The 18,860-nt window shown below is 47.2% G+C and overlaps 2 long non-coding RNA genes across 3 annotated transcripts in view; both read right to left on the bottom strand.

The window, feature by feature from the left end:
- LOC141729374 (uncharacterized) overlaps window positions 1-9,827 on the bottom strand; it is a 51,883-nt gene extending 42,056 nt beyond the window's left edge. For both annotated transcript variants that reach the window (XR_012580850.1, XR_012580851.1), the window contains exons 1-3: window positions 8,080-9,827; window positions 7,358-7,477; window positions 5,662-5,813 (exon numbers count right to left, since the gene is read on the bottom strand). This is a non-coding gene — a long non-coding RNA (uncharacterized LOC141729374). The remainder of the gene's footprint in view (window positions 1-5,661; window positions 5,814-7,357; window positions 7,478-8,079) is intronic.
- Window positions 9,828-12,019: 2,192 nt separating this feature from the next.
- Window positions 12,020-18,860, bottom strand: part of LOC141729373 (uncharacterized) — a 62,934-nt gene continuing 56,093 nt past the window's right edge. The window contains exon 3 of the long non-coding RNA XR_012580849.1: window positions 12,020-12,375. This is a non-coding gene — a long non-coding RNA (uncharacterized LOC141729373). The remainder of the gene's footprint in view (window positions 12,376-18,860) is intronic.

Genomic DNA, 18,860 nt, shown 5'->3' with positions numbered 1-18,860 from the left:
ACTTACAGCTGAGGAATGTGGCTGTGCCTCACACAGCACTGCTTAAAAGCATCCAGGCTGGGGTTGTTGGCTCCCTAGGAACCACAGAGCGTGAAACGGGGAGAAAATCATTAATATTAATAGCACCAGCCTTGGAGGAGCACCCAGGGCTCCATCAGTAAGGACGATGCCAGCATGCAAGGTGTGGAGCAAAGTAGAACACTGTCCCTTTGCCCAGGGACCACCATGAGACAGATGTACCTGAACACACAGTCACTGCACCTTTTGAAGGCTTCTGGAAACGAGCTATCACTTCTGTGGGGTAATTTTGGCAACAAGGGTATCCAAAAGACTATGAAAAATGAGACTTTCTCTGAAACAACATTTTTACTGGTAGGAGGAGAGCATTTGGATGGAGGCACCCTGGTTGCTTGTAAAAACTAGAAGAATGTAAAGTCTGTCGCAAAGCCTGTCAATTCTGGAAGATTCTGACTTCTTCTTTCTGGGTTTTCGCACTGTTCCATCATTTATGAAATAGGTACACATCCCATGCTGCTGATATATGACCCCCCCATGGATTTTGCCAGTTTTAGTGGGAAGGAGCTGAAGTCCAAAAGAAAATTAGAGGAGCTGAAGGACTGAGCCACAGGGGAAGCCTCTGGCAAAGGCAGGAGTTATCCTGCTTTCCTTTAGCCACACTTACTCTCCCTTTGAGTCTTGCAACAGCCATGGTAGACAACAGTAAGCTGGCCAGAGCAGTGACACACTCCTGTAGATTTCCAAATATCAAAAGCATTTTGGTGTGGGTGTGCAGGCTCAGCCTCTCCCTCACTAAAAAAAAGAGCAAAAAAGGAAAAAGGTATAACACTGCTGCGAGGGAGCCAAAGGTGATTCTTCTTTTTCTCTTGGCCCTCTTGCTACTTCTGTGGGAACCCAGCAGTATTGTTTCCAGAAGGCTTGGTCTCTGTCACCCAAGTGTTTGGCATGTTTGGGGACACCCTTACTACTTCCCTTTCCTCCCCTGCAGAAGAGTCCAACTCAGCTTTGACCACAAAGCCCAGGAGGCCTTGGAGTTTGTCTGAAACAAAAGAAAAAGATTGCGAAAGGCAGTGGTGTCAAATAATGCTTCCATTTAGTAGGAATTTTGCTCCCCTTGCATTCCCAGGCAGCACCTGCTGTGTGAGGCTCTTGGCCAGCTCCTCTGAGCCTCTGTGGTAAAACAAACAAAAACAGCAGGGAAAAAAATTCCTCTTTATAACGCCTGTTATCCTCAGGCTACCTTCCAACGCTGCCTTGCCTCCCCATGTTGATTGTACTCTCCAGGGAAACAGGCTACTACGGGGCCAGCAAGCCTTGTGCAAATGGGCAGTTGAGCAACGGAGGAAGAGACCCTGTCTTATTGAAAACAAGGCTGTTTTCCTTCTTTTCCTTCATGTCTAAATGCAGAAGGGTCCTGATTATTGTCCCTGCCAAGAGAAAAAAAAATAAAAAGAAAAAAGGAAAACACCCTGACATGTTATTACTTCCATAGCAAAAGCAATTGGGAATTATCCTGCATTAGTGGAAAGTAGGGCTGGGAAGGGATGGGTATCCTGGCTGGAGGGGCAGGGGAACATATCTTTGTAGATGTTTATAGTCTTAGCATTCCAAGGCTCTTCAGAAGTTGTTTTCTGTTTCCAAGCATGGTGGAACTGGCTGTGCTGGAGTTTATCCCTGTTTGTCTGGGGCCTGGCACAAATGGCCCACCTGCCTTTTACCCGCTCAGCCTTCAGCTCTGCCCCACCACTGGTGTTGCTGGTGGGGGCTTGTGCAACCTTCAGGGACAAGGTTAACCTCTTACAAGAGTTTGAGGACACCTTTCTCACCTCACACTTCCCCTGCAATCCCTGCTTGCTCTGCACATGCTCAACTGAGGAAGGAAAAAGACATTAACCTTAGTTTTGATCCTACCTTAAAGCAACATCTTGCAGATCAGTCTTAAGCTAAATAGCCCTGGGACAGAGATTCACAGGCTGCTGTGATCCCCTGGCCTGACCTTAGGAGTTGTAGGCATCACTTCAATTTCTGTAGCAGAAAGCTTATGTCTCTCATTAACACTGGAATTTCCATGAGTGCCACTGCTGAAGAAAGTCCCAAGCCACTTGCCACAGTGCAGTGCTCATGCTCACAGAGGCAAACATCCCATCCCCAGAGCATGTCCCCAGCACTGGGGTCTTCACTAAACAGCCACCCCCTGGGTGTGATTCCTCCTCCTGACCCCTTTCCTCCCTCTATACCCTAAAGCCAAGCACAGCACATCAGCTTTTCCCAGTGACTTTGGGATTTCAGGCCAGAGTTAGCACTGAACCGGCCAGAATGGTGCAAGGAGCCTGGATAATTGCTGCTGGAATTGTGCTGCATAGGCCCCGTGTAACAAACTTGCCTCAAATAACCCAGCTTGAATGTCAGAGTCCGTGCCGTATTGTGTTTCACATTGTGGCTGTGGGAGCGCTTCCCCAGCAGGAATCAGGGTAACAAATCCCTTGCTCTCGCAGGAGGGCCCCATAAAATGAATGATTCTGGATCTCACGCTCCTGAGGAGGTCTCAGTTACTCCAGCAGTTGCTGCTCATAGCGGGAGCGACCATGGGGGACAGAATGAGGGAAGGGTGGTTTGGCAGGCTTTGCTGTATCATCAGCCCAGTGTCAGAGCAGGAAGGAGCACCAGGGCTCTGCTCTCCCCTCCAATCCATACTTGTGCATAGATGTTAAATTAAAAAGAAATTTTAAAAAATGGAGAGTGGGTAAAAACCCTGAGGCTTAGATTTAATCAGATGTATCTGCTTGAAATCCTGCATAGCTGCTGGTTCAGGAGGCTCCCAGTTTCTGTCAGCTCAGACTTACCTGCAAGTAGCAACAGTCTCAGTACGTTTATAGGGTGGCAAAAAATGAGACATGCTTGCTCCATGAGCACCATGCCAAACCCCCCTGCTCCCTCTTGGAGTAGCTTATGGCATCCCCTCTGCCAAGTCCTGTGGCTCAACACCCAGCACAGTTGCCTCTCCATCCACATCAGAAACCTGAACTCCCCCACTTCTCATTGAGAGAGGGAGTTCAGTTCCCTGAACTATCTCCAGTCTCTTCTTATCTTGCTTTCCTTGTCAGCCAGTGAACTGTGAAGTGACAGCAGAGAAAAAATGAACTCTGACCTCATTTTTCCCCCCTACAATTAGCCAGAACTGTGCCTTTTATTTTTTTTTCCTCCCCACTTTTTAAATGATTAATAAGACAACTTGGTCCTTAGCTTCTGCAGTGAGGCGAGTGTGCTGACAAAGCACTGTGATGCCTCTTCCAGGTCACCCGGCAGCAGGCCATGCCTTTATGAAAACATAAAAATTGGAGGGACTATTTGAAGAATTTGGAGACTGAGACACAGGAATTTCACCCTTCAGACCCTGGCAACTGCATGTCTGTGGTGGTCTCTGAGCCCCAGCGACTGCCATGGAAAGGAGTAACTGCTTAACTGCAACCTGCAAGCTGTGAAAAGCATTCTTTTTTCTTCTCTTATTATGTTTCCTTTAAATATGCAGCCACTGCCCTTTACCTGTTTCATGTGGTGATGGCCTCAGGCTGTGCAGCAAGATGGATGCAGTGGCAGAATACAGATCTGTAAACACTATCCCTGGCAATGCACAGGGAGATCCTCACTCCTGCTTGCTGCACCTGAGCATCGCTCTTCCCTGTGTGCTCATCTGTCTCTTGATGAGTTTCCAAAGCTCCTGTTGCAGTGGGAAGTAGGGAATTAAGGCCAGGTGGATTTTATTCTTTCAGATCATCTTTCCTATTTCTGTGCCTTCTTTATGCCACCTGTTACATTTGGAGACAGAAAAAGCCTCTGTGCACTCCCAGGCACTGCCAGGGCAGGAAGAACTCATCCCAGAAGGATGCTTCAGAGGGGGTAGGCAGGCAGGGGAAAGACCTTCACCAGCACAGGCATAAATGGACAAAGCACTGGAAAGCAGCACGGGGGGGAACAATTCTGTGTTGGCCTCTGGTTGATGGATTAACAACTGGATTGGCTTTCTCCCTTAACAGCAGGTAGTGCCTGTCCTCCAGTCCTGTCAACTGGAAAGCATCACTTAAGGAGCTGCTTTCCACACCACTCCCAGCAGACCCCTCTGTATCGCTGGGGCTTGAGAAAACCCATGACAGGCCAATACATGCAGTACATTCAAGACATTTTAAAAGCAGACGAGCGTTCCAGTGGAGTCTGTCAAGCTGCAGGGCTACTGCTGAAGGGGTAGTGGGGTAAGAGGTTTTTTGAAGGCATCCTTGGCATGTCAGAGAAACAATTTGCTCTTAGCTATATCTGTGGAGTGGCATGTAGCACAAATGCGGTGATTCCTGTCCTATCATGATGTCCTTGTGTACCAGCTGTGGGTCACTCAGCGGGAAGAGAAGGTGTGCTCTTGGCTGAGGGACTGCAGGGGAACTGCCAGGGCAACTCTGAGTAGAGTGGAAGGCAGTGGGTGAGCATGGAGTCTCCTCAAGAGCCACAAATGCAATGGCAAGCTCTTCCTTACACCTTTTGATAACATCCAGAGGGTCAAATGGATTTCAAAGCTGCAGCACGTGCCTGAAAGAGGTGTATTCTGGAATCAAGGCTCTTGTGGTTCCACCTAAAGATGATCTGCCCCATAGGCTTTTGGTGGCCTTGGTTTTGTCTGTTCCATCCCTGGCTTCTGGGTGACAGGGCCTGTGTTAGCCTCCACAGCTTCTCTCCACCCTTCTGCCCTTGGTGCTCACCAGCTCCAAAGTGGAGTGTTTCCCTGCCCTTCCCAGGAGGCCTCCCTGGCTCCTTCAACCTTTCTCGCAAGAGCTGTTATCTGTCCAGATGTGTGCAAGGGGGAGGACTCCAAGAGAAGCCTTCTTCATTACCTCCAACAAACATTCCCTTTTCTTTGGCAGATGCTTCCCACTCCTCCCACTGTGCAGCTGGGACGGGGAAAAGATGTCAATATTTATGGGGCTGGTAGATATGGTCTCCAGTGTGGCCATGGAAAAGGAACAAAAACAGTTGCTGTCCCTGGACAAGCTCTCTGAACCATCAGAGATGTTCTGCTAGTTCATGTATGCCCCTTAATAAGCAAAAACTCCCATACAATTGTTTAGCAAATGCTGGTTTCCAGTCATCATTGTGAGCTTTTTTACTGTAGTACCTCCCAGAAGCGAGTCCGATTGGGCTCCTGTCACGCTATGCAATCTTCAAGCTGCCAGGGAGGCTGAATTCCTTTCTCTAGGAGTTGACAGTCCAAATAAACAAGGCAGACAAAGGAGAGGAGGGGAAACAGAAGCTCAGGGGAGGTGAAGTGAGTTGTCCAAGGTCACGCTGCAGGTCAGTGCCAAAGCTGGGAGCAGAACCCACGCTGCCAGCTCTTGCTCTCAAGTCCTATCTCCCGGGGGAAGACTGGGCCAAAGTAATTTGTGAGACAAAGAACTTCTATCGCATCCCTCCTGGCACCACAAAGTTCTTCAGCTTGTGCAAATAAAGCACAGCCAGATAAAGAGGCAGCTGGGCACTAGTTATATTTTGGTTTGCTAGGCCTTTTTTTCTTCAAATGTTAAGAAAATTCTTTACCAGCTAAAATGATCATCTGGGTGGAAATATCAAAGTCAAGGAGGAACATTGCTCTGGGGCACTGACCTGCAGATCTGGATGGTGGAGGTCAAGCTTGGATGGTATCTGCTGGAAGAGAAGTGCTGACTCCCACCTCCTAATCCAGCATGGCTCAGAGATGAGATCTCCTCCTGCTGCACACTGCCACTGACACTGCAGTGGAGGTGCCAACAAACAACCTGGGCAGGAGGGAGAAGGGAGAAAGATAAATCAGTTGAGATAAAGAAACAGCTGGGCTCCATCATCATCATTTTCCTATGGAGCGAGATGAGGTTTCTATGAGGTAACTTCTGTGAGGGCAACCAGGCAATGGACCTGGAACCTTCATCTGGTTTCAGAGCATGGTGGAGGTGATGTGGCTGCTGCTTGCAGGGAGATAATAATCTTGGGACTCACCTCTCCCTGTCTCCTCTGAGAAGTAGGAAAAAAACCAACAGGGAAGCAAAGCAGCCTCCTAAAGGACTCACCTGTTCTGTGCCTGAGGCAGAGCTGGGGCACCTAGTGCTCTCAGTCCCACTGGTGGCATCGCTACTTGCATGCCCCATAACTGATCTTTCATCTCTTTCTCAGGAAACAGAGGGTCCTGCTGTAAACAACATTCATTCGGAGGCATGTACTTCACCATCAAAATGGTATCAGCCAGCTCTCCCTTTAAGCAACAACTCTGGCTGGTATGTCTTTATGCTGTTGTGGTAGGGAAGGAGGGCTGGAGGCGGGACTAGGACCTCTGAAATGTGTATGGGAGGGGGCTGTCAAGCTCAGACTCAAGCCCTGAAGTCCCTGTATCTCCTGTGCTATGAAGCAATAATCTGCTTGAAACTAAACTCCCTTTCATCCTGGCAGTGTCATCCTACAGGGAGCACAATTCTGAGAAGTACTGGGGCACCATGGGTTTGGGAAGCTGAAGTTGTGACCATTCTTGCTTTTGCAGCTGGTTAAATGATCTTTCATTAACAGATGTTCAACATCAGAATGTTCACTGCCGCTTCCCTCTTGCTTCTCAATTACTTTTCTTGCAGTGCAAGATGGGCCTTATCTCAATGGCAGGTGGAAGCTGCTCAAGCCATCCTGACTGGCTGAAATGCCACTGGCTGATTTTTTAAAGTGTCTGCAAAAGGTTCATTATCTCCTGCATAATGTTTTGTTGCTCAGATGTTTGAGTGCTGTAAGGACAATGTGCCAGCCTTGCACTGTGTGGTCCTGATGCCCTCATATCTCCCTCAGCCCATCCAAGGCTCAATAAATTCTCAGGACAAGACAAGGACCACAGCAGCATCTGCAGGAGCCTATGGTAGTAGATCAGCCCTGTAATAGGAAAGATAGCCCAAGAGAAAATATTGGATGTCTTTGCATGGAAGAGCACTCATATCAGCCCATCTTCCCAGCATACTGTTCTGTGAACCAGGCTGTCAGATAAAAGAGCAAGAAGAAGGGAAAAAAAAAGGAAAAAGAAAGCACAGAGCTATTTATGTAGCATGACAGTTTAGCAATGGACTCCTAGAAAGGCTCTGTGCTGTCCCTGAGGTCAGGTTATTGAGTGCCACATCTGACAGAGGGGTTGTCACAGCTGTCCAACATCACCTCACCACCAGTAGAGCTCATCACAAAACCTCTGCGTGCTGCCAAATCCAGGCAGAGAAAGCTGGCAGGATCTGCTCATTCCGTCCTCCATCAGCTTTGCAGTGGTGACGTCAGTGTGGTCATGCAATGAAAAATGCTGTACCTTTGATGTCAGTGCCACCAAACCCAGCAGAGAGATTTCTGACTGATCGCTTGTGAATGAGAGCACTTGAAGCTGCTGGCCTGGATGTTTGTTTGAATCTTGCCCAAGTGGGTTTTTGGCCTGAAAATGAACAGAGTTAACGAAGATCAGAAAGACTGGTTAATCAGCAAGGTCAGAAATTAATCTAAAACAGCATTCCTCAGGGTATTTTGGTGCCTCTACCTCCAGTCAAATGCCAAAGAAGGCAGAGGAATGTGAAAGTTGAAAAAAAATGTTGAAACAACTTTTCAAACTCAACTGAAGAGTCAAGTTTGGTTTAAATCTCAGGCAAAGGTTGGGTATGTGTCTTCATCTACCAGAGGAGGTTCATCCCTGGTTCAAATAGAATGTTTTGGACACTGGGCAGGAGTAGGAAGTGACGAAGTAAGAAATTAAGGTAGTAGATTTGGCTTAATCCTTATTGAACATCTGGTTGCAAGAGGAAAATACATGGTTTAGCTTATCTGTCGCTCAGTTCAGTGAAGGGCCAAGGCATCAGTGGTTGAGCAGGGGCATGAGTTACCTGCCACAGCCCCGTGCATGGGCAGCCAAGGGACACCCAGACCCACGAGGGCCTGAGGCCAGCACAGCTTCAACTGCTCCCTGCAAGAAGGGCAGGGGCCCAAGGCCAAAGGGCTGCTTTGACATTTGAGGTGCTCCAGAAAGGCTTCATGGCCACCCACCTGTCATGCTGACAAATCATCAATCCTCTGCGCTGCCACCAGTTTCTTGTGTGACTTTGGACAAGTTAGTCAGATCTCATTCTTTTAAGAAGTCCTCAGGACACCATGGAGATAAATAAGCAGAAAATTGAAGCTCTCTGATACTGTGGAGATAAGGGAAAGATAACACGTAAGTACGAAGGATGGCAGTTAGGCACAATACGCATCCACCAATCTCAAGGCAAGGTTAAGAGCTCTGCTCATTCATGCATTTCTGAGTTCCAATAAATGTCCCTCAACAGGAAAGCAAGTGACACTTATAGGTAACCTGAGGTGCCATTTAATTGGGTATCTTGTAAAATACAAGCAGGCCTTTGGTGTTGGTTTCCCTCCACGCTTCACTCTTCCTCCCACTTGAAAGAGTTTGAATTGGCCAGAAACAGCAAACAATGACACAGAGAGTGTTTAACCATTAATAAGGGTGGGCAAAGTAGCTAAATACACTAGTTATAGCTAACCAGCTGTCTTCTTGTCTCTGTCTTATTGAGCTTGGGTTGGGTTTTTTTTGCAAGCTGGCCCTGGTTAAAGTCTTTTCAGGAGTTAATGAGCCAGAGGAGGATCATCTTCCCCATGGGCATGTTTCAAGCCAATGGTTCTTGCAGGTTTTCTTGGCTATTGTATGCAGGAGCACGGCTGTGGTCAGGGTGGCAATGCTGGCTCTCTGCTGAAGGGCTGCACAGCTGGGCACAGCCCTGCCTCTTCTCTCAGCCTGGCCTCAAGGCCTGCCTTAGATCTTGGCCAAACTCACTGGCGCTTGGGCAAAGGAAATGTCTGGCCCAGTGCATCATCAGCTTCAGCTGTCAGCAGAAAGAGACATTTCAGGCTACTGTAATGCACATCCAGCTGCATGGCTGAACTCAGCTGAGGGCTGCTGGGGACACAGACACACTGCAGCATCTCCTGCCATCCTTGCCATCCTTCACCTGCACCTGGCTCAGCCCCTCCTGGGAGAAGGACCCCGAGTACTCACGGCTGATGCTTTGGCTGCCTGGCTGTGGCTGCAGGGGAAGGAGGACAGCCAGCAGAACTGCTCACAGCACAACCACCCCTGGGACTTCCCTCGTTTCTCAAATAAACCAGCTCAGAAACATCCCAGGGTCCATACAGTAAAACTCAGCACTAAAGCCTGGAGCCTGGGTTTTCTCTTCAGCCATCTGTTTAGGAACGGCAGTCTATTAGTAAAAGGAAAATAAATAAGGTACTCTGAGTTGTTTCTGGATTGTATATGTGTTGATAGTTACAAAACAACAAGAGAAGAGAGACTGTTGAATAAATTGATTTAAAAAGAAAAAGAAAAAGAGTTGCAATATCTACATTTGTCAAAGAGCAGGGGTAGGGACAGGGAAGAGGAGCTGAGCAACCTTTTTTGTGTTGGCACTAGAAATTAGCATTTGGGGAGGGGTCAAAGTCTGTGGTCAGAGAAGTAACTTTAACCAGCTGGAGTCTACTGCCTCCCTGCCCTTGAGTAACAAGCAAGCAGCTTTGAAGACTGATAAAAACAAGTTTTCACTAAAGTCAGCACTCCCAAGCTTGGGCAAAGCTAAAAGAGGGAAGTTCAGGCCAGTGTTTGCTTCTCCCACCAGCCAGGCCACCAGCTGAATCCTGACCTCAGCATGTTTTTGGCAGGTGACAGTTTAAAACCAGGAAGGACAAGGACAGGAATATGAATGCATCAAATGCACCAAGAATCGCCTAAATTCTCCTCTCCAATGTGAACTGAAACCCATAATCAACCATTTCAGAAATTCCAGCAGAGCTCAGAGCTCTGACGTGGTTAATATAGTTTAGAAACTTAAACATTCTGAATTGCATAGAAGAATGGAAGCAATCTTGCTTCTTGCTCAGATACCCATGTGAGACTTGCAGTATTGCCAGGTAAGGGAAAAAAGCTACCTTGATTTAACCTATAAGCAGTGTTCAGCCTGGGAAATGCAGGAATCCTTCATATCTGGGAGGCAAAGTAGTTTGGATAAGGTCCCCTTTATTGATTCTGACCTGCCATGAGGGATGCTTCAGATATGGGTCCAAACCTGTTGCTATGAGAACTGTTTTCCAAACTTTTGAAAATTTTGTTCCCGGCTTTTCTGTGAGCACCTCAATCTGATCCTACTCTTGCCAGTGTTGCTGGACACAGTTGTTTCCTAATGAAGTGATGGAATTTGGGAAGCTGTGTATAAAATGCAAAGGGGCTGATAGGAATAATCCCAAACTGGGCTGAGAAAAAATGAGCAAGCCATATTACACAGATGGACTGGTAGTTCTGTTTTCTTAGAGCTTCACATAAAACACTAAGATACCTTCAAAACCTAGAAAAGAACACTCAGATGATTTATTAATAGGGTCTCAGGGTCCTTTTACTCCATGTTCAGTTCCTTTTACTCCATGTTCTCTATATTCATAATACTGTTACTGAACCTAAAATATTTTTGGTGCAGGATTCCCCAGAGTTGAAACCTCTGACAAGGGACTATTTGCATTAACTGACTATGAAACTTTTTCTCCCCCCACCACTGACAGTTTTATTTGGGAGAAAGTGGTATTTTCAAGTTAAAAACCTGAAACTCTTTTAAAGGAAAACTCCTGATCACATTGAAGAATGAGCACATGAAAGGGCCCCTTAGCCTGCACACTGAATTAACCTGACCCTCTGGCATCCACTGGCTTCCTGGCAAGCCTTGGCAGGTGGCTCCCTCTCCTACATCAGTGGAAACTTTCACTGCTCTCGCTGTACTTTGGGACACAGAGCGGGAGCCGGGGAATGTGCTGGAATCCATCTTCCCCCAAACCACAATGTTTGCTGATGCTGTTTGGTTCTATCTGATAAAACACAAGCAGCGAGACGCGCTCCACTCTCTTCCTCCCTCTGACGGAGGAATGAGCTCAGCACGCCCCGGCGTCCCGGCCAAATCCCGTGGGGGTCATGTAATCGCATTCCTGCTCCGTCTGCCTCAGTTACCCCACTTGGACATGTTATGTCTCCGTGTTTCCTGTTGTGGCATCCTCGGCATTCCCCAGCGCACTCCCGGGCGCATTGCTGCTCCGCGCGTCACGGGCCACGACGCGCTGCTGGCACACACGCAGCTGGCACAGGCAGCGGGTGCATTCCTGGGACACACAGGTAAAGCTCCTCCAGGCCTGTTCTGAACCCAGCACTCTGCAGTCATGGCACATCTGGGGATGTTAATGTGCTTGATTCCTGCCTTGGCACCATACTGACAGAAGGAGACCATGGGGGAGTCAGGATTTAGTGCTGATTTTTGGGGATCAATGGGATCAACCAAGAGGGCATTCATGCCCTCATGGAGTTTGCTATTGGAAGTTTAGTGAGTGTTTTAGAAAGAGCACAAAACTCATGAGTGCAGAAAGCTGTTGTAAAAACACCTCCCAATGAGCAAATTAACAGCAGATTCCCAGATCTCATCAATCTGCATAAGACCCAAAATGATGGGAAAATCTATTTTAAGAATGTTTAGGGAACTTCTCAGGACGTGATAATTTAAGGTTTTTTTTTTAGTGTGCTGAATATAACATTTTGTGCACTGCTCCAAGTACAGCCTCTGTTCAATACCCAGTGCCTGTGCGGGCACATGAGGTGGTGAAATATGGTGGGTAGGGGTCTCTTTTTTGGGGAAGTGTGAGAGAGGAAACTCACTGTGGAAGCATCCACTTTCAGCCAATATCACTGTCTTGCTACACAGGTAAAAATATATTAAATACAAACTCCTTGATTTTCAAGGTCCAACTGATCTGTATTCTTGTCCATTTAACTATGTGGCTGAATGAGTGAGCAATTCATGAGTGATTGGGATAAGAGATGGGAAACAGTGCAAATAAGGACAGAGTACAAAGAATACCATCAATAATGTGATATCATTGCCTGTCTTGCAGAAAAAGTCACAGAGATAAAATCAGTTTTTACTGACTTGCAAAGTATCAAATATTATTTTCCATTAGAACTTAAAAATGTCCTCAGATCTGTCTGCAAAATATTCATGAATTGTTGGCTTTTTACTTGCCTGGTTGCATCCTGTCCTGGGGCTACATCCTTCAGGCAGAGATGGCTGTGTTTGCAGATGGGTTGGCTATTTCCTCATCCCATCCCCACGTAGGACTCTGGTCCTGTTTTTGTGCTTCTGGTCCTGTTTTTGTGCTGCCCAGATGATGGGAGGCGCAGTGACTTTAGCCTGGAAACAGACAGGAGTGTGCTGTGCTGCAGCCGCAGTGATGCTCCCTCTGTTGTCTTCCATCATGGAAAATCTGACAAATGAATTTTAAAAGGGGAAAAACAGTCAAATGGAGTGGATAGAGGAGGTCTGGCTTAAACAAGGAAGGTGCAGCTCAACCCTACTTGCCATGGACATGCCTGAGGGCAGCCAGGGACAGACACATGAAAATCACAATAAATATTGGGCAGAAAGAAGGGAGACATCATTGTTTGGCTCCTTCCCTCCCATCCTGCTCCTGTTTGTACAGTCCCCATAATAACACATGTATCTTGGCCTGCTGGACCTTAGACTCGGGTGTATGTGTGTTTTGGGCACTGAGTTCAGAGCCCAAAATTAGAAAGAGGATGAAAAGAAAACACTTTTCCAACACCACTTAGCTGGAAGGAAAGCATTTCTGCTACCTGTGGCTGGAGGAGCATCCACTGGGTCCCAGCCCCACTGCCCAGGCACACAGCCAGTCCCTCCTCACCCAGGAGAGCAATAAATTTTTGCTTGTATGGCAGAGCAGGGACCCAGTCCCACCATGCACACTGGAAGAAGCAGACCCCAGCCCTCCTACTGCCTGTGCAGAGCAGTTGGGAGACCTGGAAATATAAAAGCAAGCTAGAGGAAAGCAGAATTACCTGTTCCCAAAACCACTGTGAGATGCTCAGCCTCAGGCATGTGCAAGCTTTAACAGTCTCAGAGCTGCAAAGTGCTGGAGGAGAAAGGCTCACCTGGGCTGTGGGCTTGCCAGCTCTGCAGTGCTGCCCCAGCAAAGGCCTGCCATACATTGAGAGCTGGCAACAGGGAACCAAACAATGGGTGAGGAGGGTCTTTGGGAGGCTCAGGGACCTGGGAGAAGCTTCTGACTAGCTGCCAGGCATAAAGAATAGCAGAAGTCATTGCTCAGAACTTAATTTGTACCTTGAAAGTGTTCTGGTGTCCAAGCTGGTCATCAGCCAGTGAAAAGCTGTGCCAAAAGCTGAACCAGAAAGGGGGACTTTGGTAGGAAGGAAAAATCAAAACCAAATCCGTCCCTTCTGCCCATGTCTCCTGGAGGTGGAAGCTGCTGAAGGGCTCAAGTAGAAGTGCAGCTATTGCAGGGAAGCTCAACTGGACCCAGCAGTGTGATGAGGCAGGGACCATCCTCCTGCCCCATCTCCTCAACCTGCACGCTCCCAGCAGATGGCTGAGGACACATGCAGATGGAGAAGGCTGTAAGAACTACATGGATTTTGCTGACTTGGGATCCAGCAGCTCTGGTTTTCCTCATCTGAAACCTTGAGAAAATACATTGCCCCATGGTTGTATTGCATGAGTAGCACTGGAACAATCAGTGTGGAGTTTTGTGGAAAGGGAGGGAGATGTGGGCACAACGTAATCTGATATTTGTTTGATAGATTCCTTTGATATAGCCAGTGATTACAAATCTTGCAAGATACTGTAATTGCCTAATTAGCCTTACCACAGGAATCTTGAAAATAACACTGCAGGGGTGATGTCAGCTTTACTTTAAATTTAAGTGTATACTGAATATCTGTGGCATGAACAGAAGCATCAGGACACCAAAAAGGCAATATCAAGCCCTCACAGGTTAGGGAGTTAGAGCTTTGAGATGTGTTGTGCATGTGTCTCATTTCAAGTTGCCAAGTGCAAGGCATGAGGGATTGGATGTGTGAAGGTTGTCAGCCTTTGGGACTGGACCTGGGGCCAGCCAGAGCCATGTTGAATATGCATAAAGAGCTACAGAAAAGCTAACCAGGAAAACTGAAATATATATGGTTCTTGCTAGGTAACACAAGGAGTGGTTACGCTTTGCTGATAATCTCTTGGTGCCTTATTTCCCTCTGAAATTAGGAAGATGGTTTGCTCTTACCTCACAGGTAAGCCACAAAGATACATTCATTAAAGTCTGTGTAATATTTGTAAAGGATGCGGACACCGGGATGAGACCGCCACAGAAACACCCAGAAACTAAAGCCTAAGTTAAGACAATATTTTCTAAGTGGGAGACATCCATCTTGTGACAATGTTTAGTTACAGTGACTTTTATCTCTGCAATGCCAGTCAAGCACTAAATCATTGCATTTGATGGATGCCGGGGCAGCACGGCCGCAATTGCTCATTGTCAGGCTGATCCAAAGGTCACAGCTTTGCTAAGCTTTGGATCAAAATCCTAAACAGTTCCTGTCACGTCCCTCAGGTTTGAAAGGGCAATAAATTTACTAATTTAGCTTTAGTGTTGGATAGGAGCTGGTGCCACCTTTATCTGTTTCTCCTGAGAAAATAAACCCAGCATCACTATCCCCAAAGGAGCACCGTGATGCTGCAACATGCTGTTAACCTTCACAGCACAAGACAAAGGCTCTGGGGGGGAGGTGAAGGAGGGCAGGATTTTTTGGGATGACTCAAAGGCTCTGCTACACCTCCCTTGATGAATGGCTTCGTGGAAGTGGCTGTGTGCCCCTGAGCTTTGTGAGGGTGATAGTGCTTGAGAATCAGACCCTGGATGCACACTGGAGCCTGCCACAGCTGTGGCTCAGTGGCAAGGACGCTGTTATTGAAAAGATAGAACAAAAAGGGATCGCTCTTTTGGGGTGATCACTGTAGAGGGGATCACCCAGTATTGTGGCTCACCCTTAATCCTTTAAAAACTAGTATACAGTCTCCAGCATTATAATTAGACCAGATGGTTTCAAAAAAGATGCAAGAAGTAGGCACGGATAAACCATCTCTGATTCTAGCTTTTAATGCCAAAATACCTTTTTTAAAATTTACTTTCCTAACTTTGGCTAACAGGTGCTACTATGAGGTTGTTGACACCAGTGTTGCCTAAACACACACACCCCCGCCATTTCCTTTTAATCTGGATGCATTCTTGGAGGAGCCCAAAGGGATCACTGAACCACATAACACAGCCAGACTGGAGATGGACAGAGAGGGTGAGAATGAAGCCAGAGGAGGAGTGGATAGGATGGGGGTGATGAGAGACTGATGTCTTTGAGAAGGTTCAATTCTGGCAGAAATGGAGGAAGCACTGTGGACTTTATTCTCTGTCTGCAGGAACATCAACATTGAAATCTCTGCTTGGATCTGGATTTGTTGACACAAAATCCACTGCCCAAATGTGGGGGGGTTGGAAACAGTTTACCTGTTACATTGCCAGTGCTATCTCAGGAACACAACTCCACGGGCTGGAGCAGTTGTAGTATATCTGCCTGTCTCTTATCTCGTGTGTAACCTCCTGGACTGAAGACATAATGTACTGTCTATCCTTTCTGTGATAAAAATAAAGCATATAAAACACACACATATACACACACACACAAAATCCCAGGCCAAAAATTCCCTTAGGGGAACATACTGTGACTAGATAAGAAGGTACTAGCTGGCACGTAGTTACCTCTTTGCTTCCTAACTGGGACACTCAGGGAAGGGTGGAGTTGGTTTTGGTGTGGGGCCACAAGACAAGGGGGAGAGAGATGTCATGGGATGGAGAGCAAGATAAAGGAAGAGCCATGGAAAAAGCCAGCTCAAGGAAAAAGAAATCAAAAGCACACTGGACTTACTCCAGGTTTTCATAACCCCTCCAGCCAGCTGTAAAATCTGAGAATTTTTGGGCCATGGACAGCAAGCCCATGTCCTGAGGGACTGAACAGGAGGTCTTTGGGGCTCAGAGCATCAGCTTTTATATGAGATAAAAACTGGAAAACCTCCTGGAGACTGGAAATGCTTCTGGAAAACTCCTGGAGAGTTGGCATGTGTATCATGCATGACACTGCATGTGGCTGGTGCTCTACACGCTGCACCCCCTGAAGGTCAGCCTGGGAGCAATCTGGTCTCTTCTGGGGGCTCATTTTTTCCATCTCTCCCCTGCAACTGGCTCCCTTCAGCAGTTCTAGTAAATTTCTAGGCAACATCTTCTTCTGAATGACAGGTGTGACTGGCATCACCTCCTGCGCTCATTGGGAGGCTCTGCTGCCAGCTCCTGAGAGCTGTGTCCAACCCATCAGAAGCTGGCGGGATTTGGGAAACACAGAAGGAAAGAGAGCTTTACAGGAAAAGTGGAAGGTGGAAGTGAAAGAGAAGGGAAACCAGAGGCTCAGCATGTCTATGAAACAAATCTTGCTGGAGATCCCAAGCCCAGCTCAGCATCCAAGGTCACCAAACTCAAACCCACTGCTCAGTTTTTCACTCACTCTGGGTTCTCTGTGGAGATCCAAAGCAATATAATGGATGAAGGAGAATTGCAGTCATAATCAATCCTTATCACCAGTGTTAACACAGTGCTTAAAAACTGTCAGAACCACACCAGTGTTTCCCTTCCTGTCAACAACTTCTGCTGGCTCCACAGCTTGGCAACCAGCAAGGCAGAGGCAGCTCCCACATTGTACTTTTCCCTTCCTCAACATCTCTTGACCTCAAGCACCTTCAGGGAAAGCAATTTTTAGAAATCCAGCATCCGGATGAGATTTTTGGTTTATCTTTCTTTTGGACAGGGTGATAGCCTAGGCTGTAACCTGCTTCTGCCTTGATGCTCCCTGCATGGGAAGGGCAGTTGTGCTGGTACCCTGCCAAGGATGCATTTTACAGGTGTCTGCTGGCTGGAGGATGCCAGCAGCCCCAAAGATCACCAGTCATGGGCAGGGCTCTTTGGAAACATTTTCACAACTAACTGGCTTAGATAGTGGAGTAAAACATGCATTTCCCAAAAGAGGGCATCTCATTTTCACTTTGATGGATGGGCTCAAGTGTTGAGTCAGAATGAAAAGATAATATTTGTGGAAAGCCCACATACTTCAGAAGAACTTAAGCCTTCTTTTTCCTTTGGTCTCTTTGTAGTATTTTTAAGAAAAAGTTAACTCAAATTTTAAGAACTGTGCTAGGATGGAATAGGAAAACATTTGGTTCTGAAAATGTCAATATTACATATTTGGACATTTTCTGTTTGTTTTTTTAAAACAAACAAAACAAAACATTGAAATTTATACTGGCTTTGCTAAAAATGTCAGTTCCATCAAAACGACATTTTGCAACGAGAAACTGGTTTATGCTTCCCCCCCTTTTTTGCTGACTGCTTGCACTTTCTTCAGAAAAAGTGTCCGTCTGGGTTTTACTGGGAACAAACACTTTGTGTGCATCCAGGGGCGTTTGCACGTGCAAAAATGCCTTTGGTTGTTGGTGCCTGCATGGCAATGCACACACCAGGAAAAGGCTCTGCACATGGAGCCTTCACCTGCAACTTGCTTGGACTGAGTGAAGAACTGAGCTGTAGCTGGCTCATGAAATAAATTCAAGCATCCTCTGCCTCAGCTGTGTGCACCAGCCTTCCCAGGAGGGAGACACAGCCCTTTATTCCTGTGCTGCCAGGTCCAGCACTGGTGCCAGCCAGCCATGCTGCTGCCCTGCAGGAAAGCCACCTGGCCTGTGCAGCCCTGGGCACTGCAGCAGGAGGCTGTGAGAAAGGACAGCCCCGGAGCCATCACAAACACTGGTTGCACTGTGAGCTCCAGTCAGTCTGCAGAGCGTTTGAGTCAGTGAGGCGTACTTCCCATGGGAACTCTTAGTCCTGGCTAACTTCAGGCAGGACCAATTAGAGCAGGGAGTAAATACACTTAGCATGCTCAGGAAAATACATCTAAAGCTGTTTATACACATTCCTTTGGACCAGTCAGCAACAAAAATGTCCTTACAGCTGTTTCCTCCTTCCTTTCTTCCCTCTCTCTCTCTCTCTCTCTGTGCCGCTTCAAAAATAAAGCTCGCTGGCCTCACCTAACCCTTGCTGGGTTTACTCCTATTCACTCCCAGCTCTGTCAGGTCTTGTGTGCCACCAGCCCCTCAACCGGTGAGCTTCCAACAGACTTCTAACTGTGTCATTTTTCTGGCCCCCCTCAAGGAGCCAAGAGGAAAATGCAATGCAACAGAAGCCAGGAGGAAAAAGGTTTGCATGTTTCCTTATAATCGAGGAGCTGATACCCAGCACCAAATCACCTTCATCTCCTCGGGCCACCTTCGTCATCAGGCCTGGGCTTTGCGCACACGGTGCGCTCGATCGGCCCTAATGGCACCCTGAGAGCCACTGCCAAAGCCATAACTGCTATCTAACGAGGATGATCTCAGGGGATGGACCATGGCCACAGGGACCGTGTGCAGGGAACAGGGAACCCGGATCTCATGTCCGAGACCACTGCCCTACCCACAGGGTCGCTCTTTTTCCTCATTGCTATCATGCTTGACTCAATGTGCGTGTTTTACGATCGGTCACATTAGCTACATGGGGATTTTCCTGATTTCCAGGTGAGGGACTGAGGCATTTGTGAGAGAACTCCAAATGAATGATTCAGATGTGCAGCATAAATAGGGTTTGATCCTAAAGAAAAATCTTCCCATTAAGTTTCACCATGAACCAGTATTTTGTTTCACAAAAGAAGTGGGGTACTGTAATTTGGACTCATTCAAGTTGAGAAGAGCTTTCTCTTCAAAGCCAGGACAAAACAAGAATATGACTAAATTCTCTATGATAAAAAAAAACCA

Source organism: Zonotrichia albicollis, chromosome 6, assembly GCF_047830755.1.
Source record: "Zonotrichia albicollis isolate bZonAlb1 chromosome 6, bZonAlb1.hap1, whole genome shotgun sequence".
Lineage (NCBI taxonomy): Eukaryota > Metazoa > Chordata > Aves > Passeriformes > Passerellidae > Zonotrichia > Zonotrichia albicollis.
Note: the sequence above shows the minus strand (reverse complement) of the source record. Positions and strands in the feature narration are given on the sequence as shown.